Here is an 8,839-nt window from a genome sequence, read left to right as displayed (position 1 = left end):
GCACATTTGCATATTGTTTAGCTAGTTGCATGTCATATCCTAGCTTGCATGATAGATTGCATGGTATTGCATCTTGCATGATTGGCACATTGCATTTGGCATGTGTAGACGTCCCCGAATGCCCCAGGAGGATGAGTCCCGTTCTGTTCGTTTTGAGCTCGCTACAGTTCAGGACTCTCAAATTGTCACGGTTCTTAATCTGAATCAAAGAGTCCAAATCCGGTAAATCGTTTTGGAAAACAAATTTGTAGAAAAGAAGTATCAAACATGGACTGCTTTGCCAGATACAGAGTCGCCACCTAAATATTTTATTTTGGGAAATTTAGGAAACCCTAACTCGGTGCCAAAGGCCACGTGTCTGTCATCACCAAAGTTGCCTTGGCTCGGGAACTTGGGTACGATTAGGGAAGGTCAGCTATGAGCACCCCTTCTCGCCCGATCAAAGATCTGCCTCTACTAACCATGATATCTTGTTTTAAAAGCATTATGTGTTCCTATTTCGGTTATTAGCCTAGAATTACTATGTTATGCGCACAGCAAACAAGTATAGACCAAATTGCCTAAATTGGAACAAAACATTGCATGTTTGTTTTGAAAATGGTTTGCTACTCGCAAGTAGGCTAAAATGCAGGTTTTGCCACCCCCAAGTAAGCTTAGAAAAGATGGTTTTGCCACTATCTAGTGTGCTTAAAACTCACAGTTTTAATGCATTATTCCAATTTAGGTAATTCAACCTCCACCTACAAGCATTCAAGCAGTTATATCACATAAGCAAGTAGCCTCATGGTAAACATGCTGTCATGGCAACACTCACACGCATGCAAAGATGCTAAAACATAAATGCTCACTGAGTACTCCAAGCCAAAATAGAAACTAGTTAGTAATCATACGCATGATCCTAGTTCATGTTAAGATGGCTAATGCAACACATGCAAGATGCAGCTACAATAGGCTCGGCTAATCTATGGATGGCATATGATGATGCTACAACTAACACGTATTCAACTTGGAATTGAAATACAATGCAGTTAGTATGATGCACCAAGCCCGGTGCATGCAAGACAAATGTATGGATGCACACATGCATAGCATAAGGTATGCTAAATTAAAAATGACCTAACCATCAAAAGCAGATAAGTAAAAGGGAGAAAGAAGTGGGGGTTGGAAGACATGCACACACGCACCCACACTTATTACAAATTCGCCCTTGCTCGGAGGGACCAAAAGAATAATACAAATCAATTAACCTACAAGCTAATTAAATATTACAGACCACTTAACTAGTAAAGCAAATTAACTAAGCTAAGAAAGCAGTAAAGGCCTCGGGAAGAGGGTCCAATGCATGCGTGCTCAGGTTTGCTCGAAAATCCATCACCATGTACAAACTGCCTTTGTTTACCCTGCTCTGCTCTTCCGAAGATTGCACAACTCCCAAGGAGCGCTCTATGGATATTGGGGAGCATCACCGACCAAGTGGGATCATCACCAGCCATTTTGAAGTGGTCATCGACCATCCATTGAGCTCTCGGCCAAATATATTTGGTCGGTCAGCAGTATATATGGCCGGCCGGCCAAAACTTCCTGCAGAAACCTGTTTGACAGCAGCAGAGGGTAGACAAGGCATGGCAATACATTTTCAAAGAATTGTTTTCACCACCACCCTTTTTATCATGTTTATGACTCAAAGGAGGATGGTCCTCGACCCTCGGACCACCAATCGCGCATTTCGATGCGTGATGGCCCAAGAGCCAAGTTGTGCAATTTCAATGGAATGAAATGCATACAAACAAACAAGAGGCCCAACCTCTATCATGGTGATTCAAGAGGCAAGGCATGCATGCCAAATGCAACCTAAGCATGTGAGTTAAGTATGCAACATGAGCATGGAGGCAAACATGCAAACATGCAATATGTACTAGGCACACAACCTAAGCTAACAAGCATGCAAGGCATGGAACCAAGCCCAAGGACTTAGACTATGGTCATGTGACACGTGAAGCAAATGACCAAAGTGAAACAAAACAGGCCCAAATCATGCCAAAACAAGGTCAAAGACACACCTAGATGGCATCTAAATGGCATATACATGGAAGCATACAAAAGGGGCCAAACATGGAGCATAAGACACCAACCTCTTAAAGCATTAAAGAAGCATCAAATGCAAACATACAAGCATGCTATAAGGACTGAAATGACATGATAAGTGGTTCCAAACCACTGAAACAAAGCAAGTAAAGCATGCTAGAGGGGTCAACACTCAAGGCCTACAAGGGAGATTACATGGTAGCTATACAAAGAAAAGCATGGATGACCCAAATGACCAAAAACAGACCTCAAGCACACTAAAACATGCATAAAAGCTTCACAAAGCTAAGCCAAAACAAGTAAGCATAGTGGTCTAAATGCTAGATACATGTTGAGGCAATTTCGTGGCATTACAAGACAAGTATGCAAAGCAAGCATGGTGTGTCTAAACCAACTTAAAACAGTGCTATATCATGGCAAAATAAGCATAAATACTACTTAAGACATGGCCAACATGAACTTAAACAAGGTGCTCACACATGAGGCTAAAATGACAAGTTTTGAAGGCAACAAGGAGAGGGGATGGCCATCTTCTTCTTAGGACCTCAAACCACCATCCTCACCACTGAAATCCCTCAAGATTTCAGTGGTGAGGAGGCCCAAACAAGGTGGTCCCGAAGCTCACCAAAAACACACAAAAATGAGGCCAAACAAGGCCTAAGAGGGGGTAAACGACCCCAAACACAAAAGTGACCTTAATGAAGTATCTTAAACACAAAAAAAAAGAACTTTTTTATGTTATACACAAAGCTCAAAACAGCAAGAAAGATAGGCTAAAAGTGTGTGCAAAAATGAGAAATAAAGAGGGAAAATGAGTTACCTTTGTAGCCAAAAGGGGACAGCAGCCTCTTGGTCCAAAAAACAGTCCCTTAGCCTCTGAAAATGGCCTCCAAGCTCCTTAGGTTGATGATGGAGGTGTTGTTCTAGGAGGTGTAGTTCAAATGGCTAACCCACACAAATGTAGAGAGAAAGGGAGATATAGAGAGGGAGTGATATATATATGATATATATTAGATTTTTCTAACCCTCTAAAGGGGAGGAGAGGCCCTCTTTTTATAGAGAAACCAAGGGGGCAAAGCTTCTCTTAGAAGCTTTGAGCAAAAAGGCCAAGCTTCTCTTAGAAGCTTGGAGCAAAAGGGCCAAGCTTCTTGGAGAAGCTAGGCAAAGGGGTCAAGAGGTTCAAGCTTCTTCAAGAAGCTAAAAAAGGATCAAGCTTCTTGGAGAAGCTAAAAAAAGGGTCAAGCTTCTTGGAGAAGCTAAAAAGGGTCAAAAGGTTCAAGCTTCTTGGAGAAGCTAAAAAAGGATCAAGCTTCTTGAAGAAGCTAAAAAAAGGGGTCAAGCTTTTTGGAGAAGCTAAAAAGGGTCAAAATGTTCAAGCTTCCTCAAGAAGCTAAAACCAAGAGTTCAAAAGGTTCAAGCTTCCTCAAGAAGCTAAAATAGGGGGTTCAAAAGGTTCATACCCCCCTCAAGAAAAGGCCTCAGCCAGAAAAAGTGGCTAATTGGCCAACAAAGTTGGCCGACCGACCACAAAATGTGCCGACCAACCATCAGAAGTGCCGACCGGCCATCACCAGTGGCCAGTGGCAAGGAAACAAGGCCGGTGGCCTCAAGCCATGGCCGGTGAGGTGTGGGGATGGCCTACAAGCTATTTCCCACCCTCAGAAGCAAAACAGTAAGTGTTTGATGTAAAACCAAACACAAAATAAACAAGTCGAGAGGTCTTGAGGCAAGGCGCGTAGCCGAAACCTCCGAGAACTCAAGACGAACACGAATAGGGATGATCATCGAGTGTTCAAACGATGACGTCCAAGTCTTGAGGACGGTCAAAAATGGAGTGTCTACAGCATGTTCATTACCTTAGTCCCATATGGCATACTTGAGCTACTTCGCATGTTTGAGCCATGTTGCATACATTCATTACATTTTGCTTGGCTTGGGGTGTCAAACCAAGCAAGAGGGCTGAGGTGTGTTCGTACTCCAAGTGACGAAGCACGTCTCAACCCTCGGTCGCCGATGCCCTTGATCTCAACATGATAGGGCATGAGGCATTCATTTGTTTTGTCGCATTCATTTACATTAATTTGCAAGCTTAGTGCCTTTGGCCATTATGCATCGAAATGCGTGATTGGTGGCCCAAGGACCAAGGGCCGCACTTCCTTGAGTCCATAGCATGATTGGGAGAGTGACCATGCACACATTGCTTTGAAATTTCCATGCCATGCATTGTCTGTCCTCTGCTGCTGTCAAAATAGGGTTCTGCAGGAAGGAATGGCCGGCCGGCCACTTACAGTGTTGACTGGCTACCAAAGTCCAGCCGGTGGTTCAATTTTTGGCCGATGGCCACATTTTCATAGCCGATAATGCTTTATCATGGCCGGTGACATCCCACAACACTCAAGGAGTTATTTAGAAGGGTCCTGGAAACTTTCATAATTTTCAGAGGAGTAAGGCAGAGTAAACAGAGGCAACAGTGGCATGGTACCGGGTTTTCGAGCAAGGCGAGTCAAGCATGCATCATCCACGCATTCTGAGGCAGAGCTGCGGCGGTCTCTTTAGTTTCATATTTAGGCTTTTTTTTGTAATTAATTTGTTAATTAATTAGAAGTTTTGTAATAATTAATTAGTTAGGATAGTTAATTCATTATTCGGCCTGTATTATTATTTCAGACCCTCCGAGCGAGGGCAATTGTGTAATAAGTGTGCGTGCGTGTGTGCGTGTCTTCCAACCCCATTTCTTTCTCCCTTTTACTTACCTGCTTTCAATGGTTAGTATTAGGGCATATTTAAATTAGCATACCTTATGCTATGCATGCATGCATCCATACATTTGTCTTGCATGCACCGGGCTCGGCGCATCATACTAACTGCATAGTATTTCAATTCCGAGTTGAATACGTGTTAGCTGTAGCATCATCATATGCCATCTTAGAATAGCCGAGCCTATTGTAGTTGCATCTTGCGTATGTTGCATTAGCCATCTTAACATGAACTAGGATCATGCATATGATTACTAACAAGTTTCTGTTTTGGCTTGGAGTACTCGGTAAGTGTTTATGCTTTAGCATCCTTGCATGCGTGTGAGTGACTGCCATGACAGCATGCTTACCATGAGACTAATTGCTTATGTGATATAACTGCTTGAATGCCTGTGGGTGGAGGTTGAATTACCTGAATTGGAATAATGCATTAACTGTGAGTTTTAAGTCCACTAGATAGTGGCAAGACCATCTTTTTTAAGCCCACTTGATGGTGGCAAAACCTGCATTTTTAGCCTACTTGCGAGTAGCAAACCGTTTTCAAAACAAACATGAAATGCTTTTTTCCAATTCAGGCGACCCAGTCTATACTTGTTTTGCTGCGCGCATCACAGAGTAATTCTAGGCTAATAACCGGAATAAGAACGCGTAATGTTTTCAAAACTCGATATCATGGTTAGTAGAGGCCGATCTTCGGATCGGGCGAGCGGGGGTGCTCATAGCTGACCTTCTCCAATCGTACCCAAGTTCCCGAGCCGAGGCAACTTTGGTGATGACGGATATGTGGCCTTAGGCAAACGAGTCAGGGTTTCCTAAATTCTCCCAAAATAAAATATTTAGGTAGCGACTCTGTATCTGGCAAAGCAGTCCATGTTTGGCATTTCTTTCTAAAAAATCTATTTTTCAAAACGATTTGCCGGATTTGGACTCTTTGATGATTCATCGGTCTTGCATTGCACTCCGCGAGATTAGATATAGGACCGTGACAATTTGAGTCTGAACTGTAGTGAGCCCAATATGAACAAAACGGGATTTCCCTCCCGGGACGTTCGGGGATGTCTACAGTTATTAACATTGAATATGTTATGGAATTATGAGGTATATATGTTGAAGTAGATGAATTTTAAAAGAATGCATGTTGATGATGCATAAAGAGTTGTATTTTGCAATGTTGTTCTCTTGAAAAGAGATGGAATGACCGGTGAATGGGTCATGGTGGTGAATGTAAAATTGTAATCATGTTGAGTATTGAAAACAATTTTGAAACTTATATTTATCTAATTTCGGGGACAAAATTCTTTAAGGGGAGGAGGTTATAGCGACCCTGGTTTTCCCCGTCATTTATTTTGTTTTGGACTTGGGTTCCGTCATGGTTGTTGTTGTCTATATCTTGTTTCCGTTCTTTAATTCTTTGTATTTGAGTTTTGGGATGTGTTGGGCAGGTTTGAAACAGGTTGGTTGTGATTAGAAACAAATGGTTGCGCCCAGATTTTTGTGTCTTCGTTCGAGCGAGGCTTTTGTTGCTCGAGGGAGCTTTGGCTTTTAGTTCCTTCACTCGAGCCAGGGTTTCTTCGTTCGAGCGAGATTTGAGTAGTGTGTCTGTTCGCTCGAGCGAGAACTCTTGCGCTCGAGCGTGCGTCTGTGTCTCCTTTTGACCTGAAGGTTGTGTTTCTTAGCTCGAGCGAGCTTTCCTTCGCTCGAGTGAGCGAGCTATATGTTTTGGGTTTCTTCGCTCGAACGAGGACTCCTGCGCTCGAGCGTGCTTCTGGGTTGTAGATCTGAAGTTTCGCATTGTTTGCTCGAGCGACGCTTCTTGCGCTCGAGCGAGGTCTTTTTGTGTTTGGTCTCTCGAGCGACCACTTCTTCGCTCAAGCGAGTCTCGAGTATATTAGATTGCAACAACGTGATTCTTCATCAACTTTGCATCTCTTTTTTTACCTCAAACCCTAATTTCGACCCTCTCTCTCTCTACACTCTCTCTCTCTAGAAATACACTTGGTTCTTGGGTGTGTTTACTCTAGTCCCTTTGTAAAAAGTGTGAAGCTTTGTGTGGGCTATGTTTTGATCCGAAAATTCTTGGATTTGGAGCATCTTGGGTTTTCTTCATCTTCTCCATTGAGTCTCTTCTTTTGAGGTAGGGATACTCTACTTCTTCTTATGAGTTTTGACATGGATTTTAGTCATTTTGTGTAAATGGTGGATTATGGAAATTTTGGAAAAGTTAGGGTTGGTTTTGAAATTATAAAAAAGGGGTTTTCAATTGTTGAGCTCCATGTATATGTGAGACCTTGAAAAATGGGATTAGTAGTGTAAAATTGAGGAAATTGAGCCTTAGGGCTATAGTGGAGAGAATGGGGCTAATGCCCTAATTAATGTGATAAATTAATTTATATAATTAGTTTGGGGAAATATGGAAATGTGAAATTGAGTTGAAAATCATGAAATTGGATGGAATTGTGGTTGAATGGTGTAATTGGATTAATTAATCACTCACCTATGAAAATGTTGATAATTTATCTGTTTGATAATTTTATTATCTATTTAGAGATAAATGTTTTGGGCTATCGGTGGAGGATAGTCTTGCTTGTTGTAGACACTGTATGCTGATTAGGGAAAACTGAAACTAATCACCTGGAATATGTCATTGCATATGACGGTTGGAAAAGCACATTGAATATGTGTTTTGATTGATCATTGTATATGATGATGTGTTTAAATACATTGTATATGTATGTTATTTGAGAGGAGATAGGGGATGTACTCCATTGTGTGGGAGGAGATAGGGGATGTACTCCAATGTTTGGGAGGAGATAAGAGATGGACTCCATTGATAATTAAGTTGGCCGGAGTGTCCAGGGTGAAAGTCCCGAAACTTTTTATACATCTGAAAGATGTTGATGATTGAAGTGTTGTTAATATGAGTTGTAGTCTCATTTTGAATTGTTGATGAATCGAAGTGTTGTTTTCTTATGAGATGTAGTCTCATTTGAATTACTGGAATAAACGAACCATGTTAATGAAATGAATTGGAAATACAAATGGAATCTAGTTGAATGATGAATATCAATGTTGGTGGGTTATAATAAAAGTGGTGTATATCAATGTATGTGCTAAACATTTATCAAATAAAAATAATTAGCTATAAAGTTTATTGATGTGTCATATTTTTTAAAAAAATAAAAGAAGATGGATGCACCACAGGGAGAAAAAATTTAAGGCGCCAATACAAAAGTCTAAATTCAAATTTGCTTTTTCAAAAGTTGAGATGTGATGTGACGCCTTAAAATTTGAACAATTAAATATTAAATTAGGACTAAACCCCAATCAATATTCCATCATCTAAATTCTAGGGGTGAAACAAAAACTAAACGTTCACGTCTCCAAAAGATTTAAGGAAATTTCCATCATCAAAAGATTACAAGGAATTAAAAAAAAAAAAAACTAACAAAACGCCAACCAAACTATTCACCATAATTTCATAACTAATCAATACCTCCAACATTAAAGTAACAATACATGGTCAAAATAACTTAAATAATGTATGGTTACAAACCATGCTAAATTATCCCAATACTAAAGTCATAAAAAAATAAATAAATACATAAACTAATATCAATCCTAAGCTCAAGAAAACAAAAGAAATCCAAGAAACATGTCCAACAATCATAGTTATTTCTTTTCACCATCATAGTCCCAACAAATCCTGCAAAGGAAGCTCAGCTGCACTCAAACAGAACGCACTTGAGTTGCCAAAAGGCAAAACGGGTCAGTATATAGGTATATTGGTATGAGTACAGGATTTAACACCTACGTGTCCACCAGACACAAACAAAAATACATTTAATTCTTGTTATGGGATAAGACAAGTAGTTCCATTCACACCGAGATGAATGGGTAGTTTCTCGAGATACGGTTGCATTTAGTTTCGTATCTGTATACAACGAAATATAAATTGAGTATAAAATAAACAAAATAAAAATAAAAATATGGTGAGTCAA

Source organism: Camellia sinensis, chromosome 2 (genome assembly GCF_055761805.1).
Source record: "Camellia sinensis isolate YWXY chromosome 2, ASM5576180v1, whole genome shotgun sequence".
Taxonomy (NCBI): domain Eukaryota; kingdom Viridiplantae; phylum Streptophyta; class Magnoliopsida; order Ericales; family Theaceae; genus Camellia; species Camellia sinensis.
This window is presented reverse-complemented; position numbering follows the sequence as displayed.